This window comes from Dreissena polymorpha, chromosome 11, assembly GCF_020536995.1.
Source record: "Dreissena polymorpha isolate Duluth1 chromosome 11, UMN_Dpol_1.0, whole genome shotgun sequence".
Classification (NCBI taxonomy): Eukaryota; Metazoa; Mollusca; class Bivalvia; order Myida; family Dreissenidae; genus Dreissena; species Dreissena polymorpha.
Genome location: NC_068365.1, coordinates 50120523 through 50142813, shown reverse-complemented (window position 1 = coordinate 50142813; position 22291 = coordinate 50120523). Strand labels below are relative to the sequence as shown.

Sequence of the window (22291 nt, the reverse complement as noted above, 5' to 3'; positions counted from 1 at the left end):
TTGTTTGAATATGTGTATGTAAACACGTTTTATTTTGTTCATATTATACAGTTTATATCGCTACTAATTACCCGATAATTCTGTATATTCCAGTTTTAAAGCAAATGCTGGTAAATATTAACGATACACAAACATTCTCGATATTTCCTTAAGTATCAAATACATTTTGGCATGTGTTACTATTTATAGAGATGATGAAATAACGTCTAATCGGGGCTTTTTTTTCAACTGAACACGCGATTTACGCGTGACGTGATGTTCATGTATTTATACAACACAAAATACACCCAAACTTTCCAAACGACGTTCTACATGTCTGCATAATTTTCGCGCGCTTTTTATGAAACAAATGGTATTTTAGCACTGTTTATTTGACGCTAGAATTTGCTAAAGTTCGCGTTAGCATTAAAATTCGGAAGTGTGTTACGGATTACAAATTTAATAATGATAATCGAACGAAACATTAACAGTTGCGTGTAATTTATTATACGCTTCCCATACATGTATGTACATGTAGGTGGATAACTTTTCACTCGATCCGCCGCGTACGTATGCGGCGGATTAACTCCGCGAAAGTACGCGAGGTTAATACAGACTCTGCGTCGTTGCGCGGATCGATGCCGATTGCCACGGCGATACGCCGCGTGAACACACGATTCGGCGGCCGCGTACTAATAATCTGGCCGTGGTGTAGCCGCGGATTATGTTTGTGCCGCGTTGGCTGTACTGTACATATGTGAGACTCATTGAGTTATGGATGGATAACCTGTATTTCTATGTAATAACTAGAAATAACATGTATGAGTTATTGTGGAATAAGTGTAATGTGTTTGAGCAAATAAAAAAAAAGATATTTACTATGTTAATCTGTTTGAAAATGCAGTTTTTAAAGGAAACTAACGTACGGTTCTCGGCCTTGAAAATGAAAATTTGGCCTTGAAAAGTCCTTGAAAAGTGCTTGAATTTAGGTTTGAGATTTCTGTTTGAACCATGATTATGGTATGTCAATAATAGATTCTTAATGTGTTTTCAACAATACAATGATAAATATTTTTTTAAATAGATTTAACAATAATTATTCCACCATATTGCCTAATGTACTAAAGTGATATTATGAGCATGTAACAGTTTATAGGTGTCTATCGCAACCGTTGATTATTTTTGATGTTTCTACTTCATATACACTTATAGTAATTAATGCAGCATCAACATACTAAAACAATATACCAGAAAGAGAAAAATAATGCATTTGAATATTAACCGTACTTTCGTTTGACAACTGATCAGGCGTTTACGAGTTGAACCTAAATTTAGTTTTAGTGCAGATTTGTTCATACGACACAAAGACACAATATTGTTTTACGGATCATTTCGGCTTACAGGACTGGGTGGGTCACGTAAGAATATCGAATATAAAATATATTTTTATAAACAACTGGTAGCAAGGTGAGTTGCAGATAATTGATCAGTAACCACATTTTAACTAACTATTTTGACCTGTTAATTCTTTTCAGCTCAATTCAACAGTGCAAAATGCCCATAATATCACTTTAAGCATGAGCACGATGATTCTCGATACTGTTCGTAATCGAATCAAATAGCAATGCCCGACAGACCACTAAAACAGGTTTGTTCTCGTGTGGCCGGTTGACTCATATGTTTAAATTTCACTTCCATTCTTCTTTTGGTTTTCTGTTTTGTATCTATAGGTTTATGACCAGCAATATGTTATAATGTAAAATAAGCCGCGAAAACTCCCCGTAACATCCCGTACTGCGTGTGATGCAGCTAAGAACTGCACAGAAAAAGACATTCGCTATCCTTGATCTCATTCATTAAACTATTTACGCCGTATATCTTTTTTAAAGATATTTCTTGTTCCTTCTTTGAGACCCACCGAATATCGGCCCTTTCCCCTTGACCAATTTTCCCCTCTTACAGAGATTTTCCCCAATATAATGATCCTAAATACACGAATATAATACGTCCTTGTGTAAAATACGCACCCCAGAGTTTGGTCCAAGTTTATCAGTAAAACTTGAAAATCTGAGTAAAATAAGCACTAAAAAACAGTGTCCGAAATCGACCATGACGCTGTCATTTCTGAACTAAGTATCAATATATTTTTGTGTTGTGAAAATAGCACATAAATAAGGCGTTATCAACAATCTGTTTCTCAGAAATACCCTGGCTTTTATCAACACCTCCAATACACGGGTCCTGCCGACAAAACGATGGCCCTTCTCAACACCTTTACGGATAACACACAGGCAACCTGCTGACACCCGGGTCAAGCAGTCATAATTGCAAAAGAAAGAAACAGAGAAGCTGTTTTTTTAAATAACATTTAATCCATTTAACAATATTCAGAACGATAATAATTATCATAATGAAATAATAAGTATTATTATTATAAATCTTTAATACCGATGGTTTTGTTTATTTAGCATGTATATTAATCTACAGCGTAGCCATGACAATTACTGTAAGCACAGTTGCCCCCCTTTGATGTAATGGTGTTATTCAAAATGGCTGACACACAGCAAATAATGGTTAAGTTGAAAATTTTCACAGGAAAATTTTTGTTCTGTTCTACATTTGTATATAATACGCACACCCTACTTGAAGAAAAATTTGGTAGGTAAAAAAGTGCGTATTATATTCGTGTATTTACGGTTTATCTAAAAAAAAAATGATAATTATCTGTTGCCTGGAATTTGTTTTTTTGTTTTTTTTAGTAAAATATGTTAAATTGAATATTTAAGACTTTCCTTATTTTCCCCAAAATCCGGCGTTTTCCACGATTTTTTCTCCTTAAAAAAGGCCAGGCCCTTTCCCCAAAATCAGATAAAAAAACGAGGTTGTTCTCGCACAGGCACATAGAGAGAGGGCAGGCATGTCAGACAGAGTAATGAATTACAAGTTCACAGTTGAGTTAGGAGTTCCTATTTATGAATGACATTAAACACAGATGACATATGCAGCTATTCAATTTTTTCCACTTGTCTTATTGTAAATGTTTTATCACTGTATATATTAATGTGTTTAATACATAAATTATACAATTTGGTATTTAAGAGAAACTCAAAATGCAGTATATTGTTGTTTCTACATATTAAACTCTTCAATAAGTATATTTCGCATTAATAGCATAAACATAAAAACATAATTCAAACATGCTGGAGGACCAATCTGCCACTGTGTCTTAGAAAAATTCTCAGGAAAGGCTTGCGCATATTAAATTGCATGTGTTGGATAAAGTTGTTGATGAATCTCAATAAGTGTTAGCTTTAAAATATTGATGGAACATTCAGAAGAAATAGAGTATCAATACAGTATCAAAAGAGGTATGAACATTTTATCAAAATTTACTAATGCTAAACAGTGCTATTTTGGTGCTTGAAATAGTGCCTTCTAGTAGAGCTAAAGAATGGCAAGTGTCAGAGGTTTGAGTCTATACTTGGATAGTGACCCAGTATGATACTGATTTATTGAGAAACGTTCCGAGAAAACTGGGCTTAATGCATGTGCGTAAAGTGTCATCCCAGATAAGCCTGTGCAGTCTGCAAGGTTAATCCAGGACGACACTTTCCGCTTTTATGGTATTTTCGTCTGCAATGTATTGGTACTAAGTGTTTCTTGTGATACTATTTAATATGTATTGACCCAATGACCCACCCTTCATGTGTAATCAGTCTGGCTTAAAGAAAACAAATAATTTAAGATTGCCTTACTTTATTTATATAATATTTATATATATTTATTTATATAATTATTTACTTTATTTATTTAATTTAAATGACCTTTGATTGTGCATATGTAATTGAGTGTCTGGATTTACGATTGGTTCATATAAATGTTCCATGAGTTACCCTCTAATTTATAGCAGTAACTTTGATTTAGTTAACAGTAGAATCAACTAATCCGGTCTAAAGCAAATAATGTCTACATGTTTCCTTATATGATACTTATGCCAAACCGGTAATCAGGAGTTTTTTGCACCATTTCAACTGCAATACTTTTTTTAACCTGGTGAGCAACTTAAGGGCCATTATTTCCCTATTGTGTTATTATTTAAATTATTGTCTTCAAAACCTTTAAAGTGTTGTTATTTAAAGCTCAGAGGGACTTTTAAATAATAAATTGAACTCTCACATGGAATGAGTTTATAGTTACTGAAGCTATATTTAGGCACAACAAATTGCATATAATTTCCCTCATTAATTAAATATTCATGTTTCAGAAGGTTTATAAAAGCAAAAATAATAATCAGATTTTAATCAATAAGAAATTATTAAGTTTTTTATAATTTCATGAATTTTATTCCTTTAATCATCAACATGCTTATTGGGTAAAAATATATGTGAACAGTACATTTATGTGAATATCTTTAGATGCAGAATCTCTGTTTACATGTAGCTTAAATCCCAAGTGAAATCTTCTACTCAAAAGATGCTGTTTGTTCAACACTGAATATTTTTCAAAATCCACGAGAACATCTTACAAAATAGAAAAAAATGTGCTATAAATTTGTGTCATTGAGGTTACTTTCCTTCACATCAGTGAATTTAGTTCCCAGAATTATATAGAGGCACAGATTTGGTATGGACTATAATTGTGCCCCTGGGTTATTCAGATCATAAGGCTGCAAAACATTAGCTTTTTCATGATTGCTTCTATGTTAAGGTTCTGAGATTTATTGGTTCAATATTTTCATGCAATCCATTTACTGCTTATGTATCTTAACAGGCAGCTGAACTCACTAGTACATTTGTATATTAGATAATTACGACATCTCTGAGATTCCATTTAAAAACATAACACCAAGTCTTCATTTGAAAGGGATTCAACCTTTCTTTTTCACTCAACTGAGAACAAAGTGTTCATCGTGTGAGCTTTTGTGGTGGATGGCTCTCTGGCATCAATTGTTGTACACCGTCAGTGACACGTTGTAAGTCGTCAACAATAGAATTCAAATAATATCTTTATTTGTCTTGGCCTTCACAAGCAGTGCTTGAGAACTTAAAATGGTATTGACAACAATATTGTTAAAACAAACAGGCCGCTCCGCAATAAAAAGACTCAACGTCGCAATACATTGCCATTTCATGTTCTGAAAGCATTTAACAGTACAGACTTGATCTTCTAATAGTGATTTGTTATGAACATCTCCTGTCTGTATTATTAGGTGATGCCTTTCAAGATACAAGAAACTAAAATAAAATGGCATATTGGTACAAGAGCATCTTTGCCAACACTCAGTTTTCACACTGGAACTGACTTGTAACTTTCTTCACCCCTGCATGCAGCCTCTAGGTGGAATCAAACCAAAGTTATGGTAAATCCAGTAATCACGATAAATGTTTGTATGTCTGTATGATGGTTGACCATGGCAGTCTAATTTTGGCTGGAAAATGAATACCCTGTTAAACATGGTGTTATTTTATAACCCCCTCGAAAAAGGCTTAACATGCGGCACTGTCTGTCTGTCTGTATGTCTGTCTGCCTGTATGTCTGTCTGCCTGTATGTCTGTCTGCCTGTATGTCTAACAGCGAGGAGTTTATGTCTCAAGAATAAAATTGCCAAATATTGATTGATATTTAAATAACTTGCCATAATAGTCCTCCATTATACATGTTACATGTAACACCTGTCTCCCTACCTCAAAGGTCAAGGTCATTATAGACGTCAAAAGTCAAACTTGGACGTTAAACAGGAAATTCCCATCTCGCAATGACTTTGCCATATATTGATTGATTTAAAAATAACTTGGCACAAATGAAACCCAACATACAATTTCAAAATTATATCCTTTGGGTAAAAACTATTCAAAATTGTTTTGCATGATCTCAATGACCCTCACATGTTCTGAAATGCACAATATGTCTGGAAGAAACAACTGAAGTATTATAATAGGCTATGTCTAATATTATTAACAAAAACCTATTTGAAAGCGTTTCTTGAAATTATCACTTCAAGCCCTGAGCAAAATGTGAGATTTCAGAAAATAGAATCCCAGTGAACAGACTTCACAACTTTCTTGCTCTAGTCTTAGTTCGTATGCAATCTTAAACAAATATGTTTTCATTTTGTTAGTGCAAAGAGATTAATTTTCTTGTAAACACAATTGGTAGAGACATTTCTGTCTACTCTTCTTTCAGAGCTTGTTTACGGTACCAGTTGTCATCGAATGTTTCATTACTACAAGATATTGTAGTACATGATATTGACAACATGGCATTGTATTTACCCTCTAAATGTGGAATCTGTTTTAGTTCTAGTTACTGATGCATTGCATTGGAGTTGAGACTACAATTAGTGGGTTCTATAACAAAAGTTACAATTTGACCCTTGTGTTGTTCTGTTAACTCTTTCAGTGCTGGAGCCGAATTTTGAAGGCCTTTGCAAACAGTTTGTTAAGGATCCAAACTGTTTGCTATTCTGATAGTATTCTTTGGAAAAAAATCGAAGAAAATGCTAATTTAAGAAATTCAGCAGACGACATTTTAGCAGATGACAAATTTCCCAGCAGGCAAAGGGTTAAAACAGTATATTTGGGCAGAAGCACTACAGCAAAAAGGGGAGGAGTGTGTTAAGGGTGTGGGTCTGTTATGGGCTATAAATATTATAAATGTATTTGCAGTAAAACTGTTCAAAATGGTATGGTACCATTAATGGGAAAAATATTTAATACCAGGTACACATTTTAATTTCATTTTGTGTTTCCATTTGAACCATCTTTAGGTAGAACGTTACATGCAAGCAAACAGCAAAATCTTTTTTTTGTAATCAATGTCATATTGACAGCATCAATTTACTTTTTGCTCTTTATTTAGCTCTGCTGGGTCAATTTTCTGTTAGAAAATGGAAGTTAATTAATATCTGTGTTTCACAGGCTAAATTGAGACCACTGTAAATAATATATGAGAGAGGTCTGCTTAAATGGATGGAAAGCAATAATTTATGTATTAAATGTGTCAACGTAATTTCCTTCCAAGTGGGAAAACCCATTGGATTTACAGAGAAACTGCCTTTAATAGACTCATTGAAAGTTTGAGCAGAAAACTGAACTGATTCCCAAATAAAATATATATTAACTTTTGGTGACAAAACTGTTTTACTGGTGAGATAAAAATATCTTTAAAACTTGACATTTGTGTTGCAGATTTTTTTCTGCAAAAAGGCAAGAGGATTTTATTATTTAAAACTGATGGGTGTTTTTAATTGTTTAGTGTTATGGATTAATTTATAATTTTTGCTGGAGAAGAATGTTGAGACGTTAAATATGGATGCATATGATTTGTATCTCAGCCACAAAATAGGAAACAAATTCAATGGGTTTAAAGCAGAGCTCCAGATAAGGTTTTGTGAAATTCTTAAATTACTACCAGATTTTCAAAAAGAATTCTTAACTCTGAAATTTTATTCTTAACGTTACTACTAAGTTTTGGAAAATAATTCTTATTTTTTATAAATGACCTAAAATAAATAATAATGGTTATTTTCATGCAAAAAAATCAAAATAAACATACTAGCAACTTTATTTATACGAGTTCAACAGTGTCTTTTCAGTATTATACAATTTTATTTTTCAAATACCTTCATATGCCCAAACTGTGCTTAGATTGCATGCCTTAGACGAATTTTTACATATTTCACAATTAAAACGGGTCTCCCCTTCAATCTTTTCAACGATTAGCCACGGGACTTGTCCCTTCCACTGGTTCAATGTTTTTTTGTGTGTTTAAGTTTGGACCCGTCGTGTCGCGTTTTTGTTAAGCTTTTCCGACTGTGTCGGAAACTGAACATACAACATCGTATAAAATCATTTCTATAATGTCTTTCTAAACATTTAACTTCGGCTCACTTTGCGTACAATATGTTAAAAGCGTGTTTTTGGACGTATTGCAGTTTTTTAGGACGCTCTCTGGGCGCCGCCATTGTTTTTTGACAGATAGACTGTACTCGCCGCTTTTATTGGAAAAAATGCGCTTTGTTAAACAAACCCGATAACCATTCTATATAAGCACTGCAAAGATCTTTAATACGCGAAAAGAACTCAATAAAAATCAATACGAACCGATGTAAAAATAATATTCGTAACTTGATTTTGTAATTCTTCATGTTACGACAAAATTTTAAAATAAATACGTAACGGACTTGAAAATAATTCGTAATTACGAAAATACGACCCTTATCTGGAGCTCTGGTTTAAAGTGCAAAAATAAGCTAGTTTGAGTTGATGATGAATCGAAACAAGAAGTGTTAGTGTTCATAGTATTGATGGACCTTTAGGTAGAAATAGAGTATTGAAATTGGTATGTAAATTTCATCAAAAACTATTAACACTAAACATGCTATTTTGGTGCTTGAAATTTAATCGCTCAAACATTGAGGGCTGCAATATGACTGCATTAATGAAAGAAAACCTTTTACCATAAATTGAACTCTTGCAGTGCCTTTAAATGTGTTTGTTAAGTTCCCTGAAGCTTATAAACTTGAAGCCTTACAAATTGCAGATAATTTCTTTCATTATTTGTGTAGTCCTTTCTTAGAATATTATTTAAATCAGACATAATTATCAGATTGTAATCAATAGGAATACTTAAGTTTATACATTGTTTATTTACTTGAATCTTTTAAATGTAAGCATGTTTTCGGTAAAAATGGTTTGTTTACAGATGTTTACACGTAGCTTTTTAGATGTAAAAACTGTCAGATTTTAGCTTAAATTGCAAGAGACAGCTTCTAATCAAAAGGTGCAGTTCATCTAACGCTGAATGATCCTTTCAATCCAGCAGAATGTCTTGCATATACAAAATAATGTCATTGATTTGCGTCATTAAAATCTTGAGCAGGATTTTATCCTTAACTCATCAGTGAATTTAGTTCCCAGAATTATATAGGGGCACATATTTGGAATGGACTATAATTGTACCCCTGGGTTATTAAGATCATTAAGACTGCACAACATTAGCTTCATTATGATTGCTTCCATGTTAAGGTTCCCAGATATATTGGTTTTCATTCGGTATTTCTATCCATTCCATTTACTGACCTAAATAGGCAGATGTTCTCTAACTTACATACATAATTATTGCATAGGTAGTAAACACTTACAACACATAACTATGAAATCTCTGATATTTCGAGTTTAAACATTAATTTAAAAGCATGTCATTATGTCAGATTTGGAAAGTGGTTCCACCTTTCATTTTAGCTCAACTGAGCACAAAGTGCTCCACAAAGTGCTCATGGTGAAATATTTTGGTGGGTGGCTCCTTGGCATCACTCATTGTACATCATCAGTGACATTTTGTAAGTCCTCAACAATTTACTTCAATTAATATTGTTTCTTTTTTTTCTACTTGATTTTTAGAAGCAGTGGTTGAGAACTTAAAATGGTAGTGCCAACAATATTGTTAAAACGAACAGGTCACTCGGTAATAAAAAAGACTCAATGTAGGAATAAAGTAACAGTTCCTGTTCATTAAGTCTGAAAGCATTTTACAGTACAGACTAGATATTCTAATAGTGATTTGTAATGAACATCTCCTGTCTGTATTATCAGGTATTGCCTTTCGAGATACAAGAAACTGAAATAAAATGGCACATCGGTACAAGGGCATCTTTAATTTTCCTACACTCAGTGTTCACACTGGAACTGCATTTCATCACGTCTGCATGCAGCCTCTAGGTGTAATTTAACCAAATAAAATGAAATGGTCAAAACCAGTAACCTCAATAATGTTCTTGTGATGGTTGACCATGGCAGTCTATGGTTGAGAATTGAATAATCTGTTGCACATGGTGTAATTTTATGCCCCCTTCGAAGTATTAACTCTTTCAGTGCTGGAACCGAATTTTGAAGGCCTTTGCAAACAGTTTGGATTCAGATAAGATGCCACAGAACGTGGCGTCTCATCAGGATCCAAACTGTTTGCTATTCTGATAGTATTCATTGAAAAAAAATCGAAAATTCAGCAGACAGCATTTTAGCAGACGACAAATTTCCTAGCATGCAAATGGTTAAGGCCAAATATAGCTGTTTCACTGTCTTTCTACCTGTCTGCCTTCAGTGAGAAGTTGTATGTCTCAGGAATGAAATTGCCATATATTGATTGATTTTTAAATTATGTGCCATAATAGTCCTCCATGATAAGACAACATGTTGCACGTAACACTTGTCTCCCTACCTCAAAGGTCAAGGTCATTTTTAGAAGTCAAAAGTCAAACTTGGCCCTTAAACAGTTAGGAATTCCCATCTCAGCAATAACTTTGCCATGTATTGATGGATTTAAAAATAACTTGGCACAAATGAAACCCATCATAAAATTGCAAAAGTACCGTAATTACTTAATGTTTTCGGACACTTAAAAATATTTTTTTTTATTCGTGTCCGAAAACATAGATACGAAAAATATTCTCAAAATACAGGTGTCCGAAAACTGAGAGTCGAAAATTGAAGTGTTCAAAATAGCGTCCATTGTATCAACGACTACCGGTCATAGCACGCGCTTGTAAAATACCATATAGAATAAATTACAGTTATGTTTGCATTGCATTTTAAATATTTTTTAATGCTTAATTTATTTGACAGAAAGTTACTACAAGGTTGTACTTTGGCCAACGAGTTCAAAGAAGAGCATGTGATGTACCGATACTCGCTAGTATGAACATGTAATTAACGCAATAAAAAAGCAAACTATGAATTCTTTGTTTGTTCGTTTCCGATAGTTGTTGTCTTACACCTTCTATTGGTCGTAAAACTTGCAATAGGGTGCATCACACTTTGAAGCGTTTATTATCTGTCACAGCTATTTTACTGAGAATCGGCAATACCATTGCGGTAGATAATTGAACTTGTTAATTGGCACTACCCCTGATAATTGTCATATTAGGCTTATGCTATCGGGTGAAACCAATGTTTAATACCAGTTTACAAGGTTATTTACCCAATAATGCAAATGTAATGGTCCGTTGACCTCAGGCATGCACCTGCCACGTTTTATGATGTTAATCCGGTTGTAAAACCCCATGATTGAAGTGTCATTAAATATCGAAAACAGGACCGAAATTTGGTAAAATAGCACTGTAAAATATACTGTCCAAAAACTTAGAGATATTAATTATGGACGAAAACTCGTGTGTCCGAAAATTAAGAGTCACGAAAAATAATTATTTTTGCTAAAAAAAAGGGGTGTCTGAAAACTTAGAGTGTCCGAAAACATAGAGTAATTACGGTACATGTTTTGGGTAAAAATTAGCCAAAATGTTCAAAAGTTTTGCAAGATCTCAAGAACCCTCACATGTTCTGAAATGTGCAATATGTCTGGAAGAAAATAACTGAAGTACCCTTGTCAAAAAAGTGGGCAAAACCCGGTTTTAATCCGTGTTAAAACCGTGTTAAACCCTGCGGTATTGGCACCGGGTTAAAGCGTGTCTTTTAAACACACTTTTTGCTTACCGACTTGGTTTTTTGTAGGTAAAACCTGGATTTCACTCACATAAACCAACACGCTTATACCTTCTTATACCAACTTAAACCAACTAAAACTAACTTAAACCCACTTAAGTGGGTTAAAAGTGAGTGTGTTTTCCTTCTCTATGTTGGCTTTTAAACCCGCTTCTACACATCAAGTCGGTTTTTCCTGTTCTTAAGCGAGTTAAAAGTTGGTTTTTGTTTGAGTGTTAAGTAAGCTAAATGTGTGCTTAACTCAGATTAAACGCAGTTAAAACACGCTTTAAAACCGAGTTTTACCAACTTAAGTTGGTTAAAAGTTAGTGTGTTCTCCTTCTTTATGTTGGCTTTTACACCCGCTTCTACACATCAAGTCGGTTTTTCCTGTTCTTAAGCGAGTTAAAAGTGGGTTTTTATTTGAGCATTAAGTGAGCTAAATGTGTGCTTTTCACAGATTAAACGCAGTTAAAACTAGCTTTAAAACCTGTTAAATGCTCAGTAAAAACCCACTTTTCACCCACTTGAAAACTGATACTTTTTTATGATAAGAACACAAATATCATAAATTAAATTCTAATTACTTTTTTTTAAACGATAAAACATAAAACTTTACATATATATCCATATACACAGCATGATAACACTATTTTGACAGACATGGCATTGTTATAATAAAATATAATAGTTTTATAACATAACATTGAACACAAAGAAAGAACTGAAAAAAGTAAGATTGTATGGAATAAATACAAACAAGAGATGTGGATGTGTTCGTCAGAAACACAATGCCCCCTACTGCACCGCTTTGAAATAAAATTTCTATTTATCATTTGGCAGGTATAGAAATTATCTCTCTTTGCTTATTTCTTCCATTGGATTTTGACCTCTGACCTTGAAGGATGACCTTGACCTTGCACCACTCAAAATGTGCAGCTCAATGAGATTCACATGCATGCTAAATATCAAGTTGCTTTCTTCAATATTGCAAAAGTTATGACCAATGCTAAAGTTTTCGGACGGATAGACAGACAGACGGACAGTTCAACTGCTATATGAGACTCTACCGGGAGCATAAAAATAAGTTAATGTTGTTGAAACAGGTGCAAATCTATATAACAAAGTGAAAACAATGGTTAAATAATCATTTTAACAGCACATTTTATTTACAAAGACTTCAGTCTACTTGTGCATCAGCCGCAGATGCCTTAAACAACCTCTCATCTTTTCTTCAACATCAACCGAAGGCTTGTCAAAGGTTTTGGCTATGACATCTGAAAAAATATGATAGACTATTCATTTTAAAAACATGCAAAAAAACAACAAAATCTGTTCTTAAATAGAAAATACTCTAGCCAGAAAAAGAGGTTAAATATTTGCATATTAAGGAAGTCAACACAAATGAGTTTATTACTGATTGTCCTGGAGACAGTGACTAGAGACACAGACAAAGTTTTTCAATCCCTGTCTTCATGAATAAAAAAAACAACTATTGTTAACTGTCACTTGGATTATAAAAACTCCCCCTTTTCACAAATGATGTAATAAAATGATATTTATGCGACTGTAAACAGTAAGTGATCTGAAAAATATTTGTAGAACGTGTATTGAATTTCTATATGGATAATTGGTACTTCAAATTTTTATGATGAAGAAAAAGAACCAATGATTGCATTTCTCTCAGCAGCGGGGAGGCTTGGTCTTGGTGACCCCTTTGTAGTTGTTGCTCCCTTCATGGAGCAAGTCACAAGCTGGTGAAAAGTGAATAGTCGGCACATGGCCTGTGCGATGGCCATCACCTCCCTGGTTTCATGCTGGATTTCAGCTTAAATGATACTCTGAAACCAAAAAAAGAAAAGGAGTTTTGACAAAATATTTACAATTGGTAATTTTCCAAAGCTTGTAATTTACTTTCATCACATTTCAAACTCTAAAAATCTTTGTCACATTGGTCAGAATGGTGACGCTTTTAAAATGCAATAACCTGTATAGTTTTACCTCTCAACAAATCCAGCTTCCTTGTTCAACGACAGGGCGAGGTTTGCCCACTTCAGTTCCCCTCAAGTTGGCCAGCTCGTGCAGGGTAAAAGCCTGGTGTAAAAGTCCATACATCAGGTAGTATGATTTTGCTCTTGGGGCAAGAGTTTAACCTTCAAAATTAAAATATGAGGGAAAGAAATCTGTTCAGTAGTAACCAGAAATATCTATAAATAACAATAAAGATGACAATAATCATAAAACACAACCACAATAATTCACTGTACCCAACATTTACACTTTGTCATGTGTATGTTCATCTATTTTTGCTTCAAATTGTGTTGTTTTTCCTTTAAGTTGCAATACATTAACTTATCAATTTACATTTCCCAGTGACAATACATAAATATAATAATGATCATAATTAATTCAGTAAACTAAATAAAAAAAGGATGAAGAAATGACAATACAAACCTGTTAAAACTGTTCTTCAGTATTCCAAAAAAAAACAGTTGAACTTCTTTTCCAACAAACTTATTGTTGATTTCCAAATTGTAGTAAAATACACATTGTTTTCATCACACAATACTTCATGCTGACAGTATTTCAATACATTTTACAGAACAATTATAAGTCTTAATGTTAATTTAATTTAGCTCAATTCAATTGCTGAAACCAGCTTGTTTTTCAAAAGTTGTTGTTTTCAAATAATTTCCTGTGCAAAAAATTGAACCAATCAAAAGTCTTATACCTCATTCCAGCCTTATGTCTGGGCAAACCCTATCAGTAGCCTTATCTGCCCCTGATAATCAGTACCCTGTTTAGCTCTGAATGCCTGACAGATTGTTATCTGTTTATTGTTAGTGGTGTGAAAAGGGGTGTTTTTAGGTATTGTCTTGTTATTTTGTTGACTGTTTATGTAACACAGGTCATGTTTGGCATCATATTATTTTATTGCAAATTAAGAAAATGGATACAATGGTATCATATGAAAATATCAAAATCTTGCATAACTTATGTACACAAATTAATAGATTATTTCCAAAATAATGTTTCCAATACCATAATTATTTAAATATGCAGATTTAACAAGTAAATACTGTTTTAAACAAATATAAACAATCATATAAGATTGTTTTAAAATTTAAAAAAAATAAAAAATTTAAGACATAAAACAATCATAAGATATTGTTTATAATAAAAACAAATATAAAGAAAAAAATCAAAGCGAAACACAAACTCTTTCATTTTCAGGTATAAAACTAAGTTTTATCATTTTTATAGTTTTTGGCAGTGATACTTGTTGTCCATCTGTGAACCTGTGATGTTCTGAAAGAGCCATTTTCATCCAATATTCACTAAAAAATTATGGGGAGCACACACATTTACAATAGGGACAATGGCAAACAAGCTGTAAAAAAGCCCCTTTACAATTGACTTGTATTATATAATGGCTATAAACATGAAACAAAGACCTATTTGAAGAATTCTTGTTTTATTGATGAGTATTATTTATAAACAAAAGACCAACTTATTGAAAAGTGTGTTTAAGTGAGTCTTTTAGCCTGGTTTCAGCTCTCAAATTATTTACAAAAAGACCAATTTAAACTCGCTTAAACCCACTACTGTTTAAAAAGGATCAACTTCTGTTGTAAAAGACTCGCTTATAAAACAAAAAGACACACTTAAACACACATAAACCAACTCATAAATAAAAAGGCTCACTTTTGACACAAAAAAACTGACTCCTTACAGAAAAAAACTCGCTTAAACACACATCTTCTTAAAATAACCAACTTTAAACTCAGTTAAGCACAGTTTAGCGCACATAAAACTCGCTTTTAATAGCAAAAACCAACTTCCGCTGAGAAAAACTCAGAAAAAACACAGTTTTATGTTGGTTTAAGTGTGTTTTGGTATGAAAGTGGGTTATTTTTTTGACAAGGGTATAATCAGCTCAAGTCTAATGTTATTAACAAAAAGGATTTGAAAAAGTTTCCTGAAATTATCACTTCAAGCCCTGAGCAAAATGTGAGATTTCAGAAAACAGAGAATCACAGTGAATTAACAGACTTTACAACTTACTTGCTCTAGTCTCAGTTCAGATGCAATCTGAGACTAATATGGTTTCATTTTGGTCGTGCAAAGAGATTAATTTTCTTGTAAACACAATTAGTTGGGACATTTCTTGTCTTCTCTTCCTTCAGCTTTATTAACAGCTGTCACCCAATATTTCATTGCTACAGTGATCTTCAAACATGATATTGACAATATTGCGTTGTATATTACCCTTAAATGTGGAATCTGTTCTCATTGTGTTTTTAGCTCACCTGAGCGATAGCTCGGAGTGAGCTATTGTGATCACTCAGCGTCCAGCGTCCGTCCGTCCGTCTGTCTGTAAACAATTTGTAAACATCTTCTTCTACTAAACCATTGAGCCAATTTCAACTAAATTTCATGTGGAGCATCCCTAGGTCATGGGACAAAAGAATTGTTAAAAAAAATTTGATCACATAACCAAGATGGCCGCCATGACCATATATGGTAAAAACCTTAAAAAATCTTCTTGTCAGAAACCGCTCATCAGATTTTCAAAAAATTTCACAGGGATGACCTTTGAAGGCTCCCCTGAAAAAGTTGTTCAAAGAAATTTGATTTGTCAAAAAACATGGCCGCAGGAGCTCGTTGAACTTTGCATGTTTATTCGTTTTTGCCTATTTTGTGAAAACTTTCAAAAATCTTCCACATTTTTTGTCCGGATCTTTCCAAATTTGCACAGTGTCTTTATATCAATGAGGACACGAACCCTACAAAAAATGAGCATTATTGGTCCATGAAGTACAGAATTACCTCCCCTTGAATTGAGAAAATGGTGTTTATGCAATAAAGTCCAAATTTTTCATCCAATTCTTTCCAAACTTGTTTATATATCAGATTAAAGAGAATAAAATTTTCTTTATTATGGTTTTTCTTTCATGAAAATCCATAAAGGATAAGTGTTATTAATCGTTGCTCAATTAATGAACAATGCGAATTATCGGTATTTATTTTTTTCCTGACATGCCGTCCCAGATATTAACCGCTTTCAGCTGTAGACTGTCCATCAATACATCGCCGTGTTATTGACCTGAAAAATTCATACGCAGTCGGCATTAACACCGGTCATCGAGACAATTTTACTGATGTGAAAACAAATCGTAAACAAATCGTACATCGTAGAGGATTAAATAAACAATTACATCTAATTAAAGATTAAAGATTGCTGCCGATTAAAATCTATTTGAGTACTTTTTGCGTATATTTGTTGCCGAATGAGAAGCTGTGTTTAGACTTAAGTTGAGAAAAATGGCAACGCGATACTTGCCTGTTGGTAGCTAAAGAAACTTCAGCGTACAGTTTATAATGGGTGGCCATTCCCCGCTGTAGTCTACGGGCGGGTAGTGAACAGGTTGAGAAAAGTGGAAGCTTTGTGGAAAAGCGGTTTGAGAAGTTTGTAAGAAAACCCTGAATTATCAGTCTTGTGGGAAGAAGGCATTGCGTCTCCACGCAGAGGGCCCTTATCACATAAAGAATATAAGAACCATCAAGACCAACCAGGTAGGGTTTTTAACCAGGTTTTCCGAAGGAAAAAACTGGTTATTAGATTGGCGAATGCGGGCTGGCTGGCTGGCTGGCGGGCTGGCGGAACAAGCTTGTCCGGGCCATAACTATGTCGTTCATTGTCAGATTTTTAAAATCATTTGGCACATTTGTTCACCATCTTTGGCAGGTGTGTCGCGCGAAATAATTACGTCGATATCTCCAAGGTCAAGGTCACACTTTGAGTTCAAAGGTCAAAAATGGCCAAAAATGAGCTTGTCCTGGCCATAACTATGTCATTCATTGTGAGATTTTAAAATCATTCGGCACATTTGTTCACAGCATCATGGGACGGTGTGTCGCACGAAAGAATCACGTCAATATCTCCAATGTCAAGGTAGCCACGACTAAAAATAGATTTAAAAAAAAAAAAAACTTACAAAGGGGGTTAATTTTGTTTGTTCATTTCAAAAGTTCAGTTTGAGTTTTCTCCCTTTATCAAATTTTTTTTCACAATGAAAACCTGGTTTTGTGACAATTTTGTCCCTTGTTATTTTTTTAAACTAACACCCCGAATTTGGTCGTATTTTCTGTTGATAAAGTTTACTGTTTAGGTTGTTTTGCATCAAAAATCGGCAAGATAGATCTAGCAAATTTGCCATTTTTTTTTTATTAATAACGTATGATTCATTGATTGTGAGCTTTTAAAACATTTTGACCTTTGAATAAAGCATAAATCAGGAAAAGAATTTTAACAGTAATTGAAAATACGATAAAATACGCCATTTTTGCTGACTGAGACAGGTCCTTTTTAGTTGAATAAAATGTTTTATTGTCCCCAACATATTAGCCCAGCAGCAAGAAATGTTGTTTTTTTACTTTTTGTAAAACAAATATGGGCAACCTACCGTAATCCAAATTCGCCGACACCTTAATTCGACGATGTTCTATTTTTATCGATTAAATGGATGATTATTGTCTTGGAATCATTTCAAAGTAATACAGCCGAGTTTAAAATTATTATTTTGTTCTATTAAACATTCATTATTTCTTAAATTATTTGCTAAATATTGCTTCATGTAACCGTTACATCGTCAAATTTGGGTCACACCAGGATACAATTATTTAGCATTCAAACAACGATGGGGATAAAAACTAGGGGAACCCATGCTGAAATTTTCAATTTTAACTGTTTAGCAGAAGCCACCATACCCAATTTTCTTAGGTGTATGTGGAGGCTTCTGGCAGCATGATTCTGTGAATATAAATAGTGACATTTGATTCTGCATTAATTAAACATGTATTATTGACTTTTTTAAAGTATGTGTGAAAAATATAATTTGTAACCACTGTTACAGGTTTTATCTGGTTCTTCAAAAGCAACACCTGCAGTCGAGTCCATGCCAGACAGAGGGTGCATGTGAATGAATTGCCTTTTGACTAACTTTGTGTTCTTTATCAAATACATGAAGATTTTTAAATATATGTGTATGTTGTTTTTTTAAGAAAATAGAATCACCAGAACAGGTACAGGCACTCTTTAAATGTGTCGAATCCAGGAGCTTCTGGGGGCCTCTGGCCCCCATGTCCCCTGGACCCACCGAGGGCCCTGCGGCCCCCTGGCCCCCAGCTTTAAGTTCAGGATTTTCAAAATATCCAACTTTGACCTCTGCAAATGCTTTGCTAAAACTTTGGCTACAGTTTCTAAAATTTGGCTACACAAAATTCCATTTGGCTAAAATGTTGGCCACAGAAATTTTTGAGCAAGAGGAGCCCTGTTTGGATTGTATTTGGGTCATCTGGGGTCAGCAACTAGGCACTAGGTCAAATAATAGAAAAACCTTGTGTAGGCTATAGAGGTCACAGTTTTCATCAGATTTTATTGAAATATAGTCAGAATGTTTGTCTTGTTAAAATCTGGATTGGGATTGCCTTTGGATCATCTAGGGTCAAAAACTAGGTCAGATTAAAAAAACAAACTTTTGTAGACAGTAGAGGTCACAGTTTTCATTAAATCTTTATGAAATTTGGCCAGAATATTAATCTTGATGAAATCTGGGTTGAGATTGTATAAGGGTCATCTGGGGTCAAAAACTAGGTCAAATCATAGAAAAACTTTGTGAAGACAATAGAGGTCATAGTTTTCATATGATCTTAATGAAATATGGTCAGAATGTTTATCTTGATAATATCTGATTTTGGATCTTATATGGGTCATCTGGGGTCAAAAATTAGGTCACCTGGCAAATTCTGAAAACCATGTGTAGATGAAAGAGGTCACAGTTTTCATCACGTCTTAATGAAATTTTGTCAGAATGTATTAATTAATGAAATTTGGCTTAGGATTGTATATGGGTCTAATAAAAGTTAAGTTCATGAAGCAAGGTTAGTCAGGTGAGCGATTCAGGGCCATCATGGCCCTCTTGTTATTATTGTTAATGGTGCATTGGGAACTGGAGTTAACCAACATTTATTTGTTCTCTAAGGAGGTATCAATTTGTTGCTTGTGTAGCTAAGTAACAAAACAACACATTAGTTCAAAGGCATTACAACAACAAAGAAGGAGTGTCTTAGGGTATGAATCTTCTGCTGACCAAAAATATTATCACTGTGTTTGCTGCAAAATTTATTGATACCCATCATTGGGAATTAGTTTATTGATGATACTCATTATTGGGAATTAGTTTATTGATACCCATAATTGGGAATTAGTTTATTGATGCCCATAATTGGGAATAAGTTTATGAACCCATTATTGGGAATTGTTTACTGATACCGATTATTGAGAATTAGTTTATTGATACCCATAATTGGGAATTAGTTTAATACCTTTTTTTGCATTTTGTGTTGCCATTTTTAATCATCTTTAAGTAGAAAGCATTACCAGCAAACAGCTTAATCATTTATACACTGGTAATCAATTTTATATTGAAAACATCAATTTTATATGTGCTCTTTATAATATTTAGCTCTGCTGCGTTATTTTTATGTCTAGAAAATGGAAGTTAATTGATTAATCTGTGTTTCCCAGTGCTTGAGACCACTGTAAATAATATATGAGAGAGGTCTGCTAAAATGGATGGGCAAGCAAAAATTTAAAGTTTTTGATGTATCAACGTAATTTCTTAAAATGGGAAAACTATTAGACTGATAAGCTAGATATCATATTTTAAACTGCTCTGTAAACTGGTTGAAAGTTTTAGCAGATTACTTAACTGATTGCTAAACAGAATTTATTATAACTTTGATAAAATAATTTTTCAAACTGGTAAGATAAAATGTCTTTACTTTTATGACATTTATGTTGCAGATGCCAATCAAAGTCACGTTTTCAATCATTAATAAATGGGAATGAAAGCATGATTTACCGGTACATCATATAGGATTGTGCTAGGTCCCTTGCCGAATCACTGGTAAGAAAATCATTTCTAACTATTTAAAAAAAAGTTTTTTGTTAAGTTTAGTAGAAGTAAATTATAAAGTGAGAAATGCTCATGAGGATTTAATTTTCAAGTAATAAGCTAATGTTACAAAATCATTAAAATATTCACCAGTGTATCTTAGCTTAGAATTTTAGCTCTATTTATTCTAAGAAATGTAACTGACAGAAATATTATTTCAGAGTTTTATGTTTCAGAGAGAAGAAAGTGATAGGTGGTCTTGGTTCAGTTGAATCTATTAAAATTAGTATATTTTAAGAAGAGATTGGCATGTTCATATGGCATTTTTTTCTAAGAATATATGCTCCATCGTTAACTCATTTAATGTAGTCATTAAATCTTTACACTTCAAATTACTAGTTTCCTCAACAACATGAACATCTAAATAAATTTCTGTTTCAATGTGTCATATTCATTATCATTTTTTCTTGTCCATTTTAAAAATAAGTACTAAGTGTTAATAGTCAGTTTCATGCAACTGAATCCCCACTTCTAAGAAGGCAGTACATGCAATATATGTCAGCATTCCATTAAGAGTATGCCATGATACAGTATCATAAACTTAAGGCTGAGGCCTTAAGCATCAAACAGAAAGTTACAATGCCCCTACTATGCATCGTCGGATACCCACGACTAATTCATTTCGTTACTATCCAGCATTAGCCGTGGGACAATATAAGCAATACACGCCGTTTTGAACTTAACTGTAACCTTTCAGTAGACCAATGAAATTGCAGTTTACAAAAAGAATTTCACTTAAGAGGTGTCAATGCTTCACGCGGATAATTGCAATTTGATACACCAAGCTTTTCCATCCACCTGTCCGAGTGCTTAAAAAGACATCGCACCCATGAAAGAGACTAGAGATACTTTTGCTCTGAAAATCATTTAAATTCTCAATTTTATAGTATACGCATGCATGACGAAATTCCAATTCTACGGAAGACGCAATTTTGACACAAACCCGAAGTCTCTATAATAGTACAAGTTGTATCATTGGTAAAAAATATCCTCATGAAACAGTGAGGGATCCAATGAAATTACTGGATTTGACACACCCTAAAACGGTGAAAAGAGCTTGTTATGTCCCACGAGCGATAAATGGAGAGTAACGGAATGGGTTGAACGTGGGTATCCGACGATGCTACTAATTGCTGAGCAAGACCTTTAGGGCAAGAACTGTGATTTAGTGATAAATAACTCTAAATTTGGAAATATTAAACCTGTTTTAACATCTCAGAGGCATTCAAAGCATACTCAAGGATTAAGTGTGAAATATTTGCTTCACATTTCTATGTAAGATACAATTGTAGTGAACTCAACCTTCATAGCGTTTACAATTCATTAAAAAAACAAAAAAAAACAATTCTATTTGATGGTATTAATAGAAAATCATTTCATCATTTAAGGTTTAAGAACTGTAATGAACTTTGTGTAATTTTGCTTTATTTCATAACTCAAGATATTATTCAAATATGTGCAGAAAATATTGAAAATTCTACCAAATTCAAAACAATTCACCAATGCCATGTCGTACAATTTCAATAAAATGCTACATTGGTGTAGAGGTAGAGCATTGGCTTTATGAAGAAATTATTTTGGCTTTTTATTATGCAGAATACAGTACCAAATGAATAAAAAATATTGAATGATAGAAAAACAATCAGAATGTCCTAAACATAAAAATGTGAAATGTATTTATTTCATTTTCAAATAAGGTCTTCAAACTTTTATAGAAAATCTCAGTTGGATAATTTATGAGTCATGAATTTAGTGGGCTTTGGCATGTGAGTAGAGCAAACTTCTCTTTGTGTCATTTCTGGTCGTTATTGGTGT

The 22291-nt window shown here is 33.5% G+C and overlaps 1 protein-coding gene and 1 long non-coding RNA gene across 2 annotated transcripts in view; one reads left to right on the top strand and one right to left on the bottom strand.

Annotated features, from left to right (window-relative positions):
- LOC127851450 (potassium voltage-gated channel subfamily KQT member 1-like) overlaps positions 1–22291 on the top strand; it is a 68208-nt gene that overhangs the window by 5752 nt on the left and 40165 nt on the right. Inside the window, exon 2 of the mRNA XM_052385240.1 lies at positions 20326–20428. The gene's annotated coding sequence lies outside the window, so the exon portion shown is untranslated. The remainder of the gene's footprint in view (positions 1–20325; positions 20429–22291) is intronic.
- LOC127851456 (uncharacterized) lies at positions 11358–15379 on the bottom strand. Its single transcript, XR_008035774.1, has 3 exons — positions 13458–15379; positions 13123–13297; positions 11358–12733 (listed from the first exon to the last, which is right to left on the bottom strand). It is a non-coding gene; the product is annotated as an uncharacterized LOC127851456 (long non-coding RNA).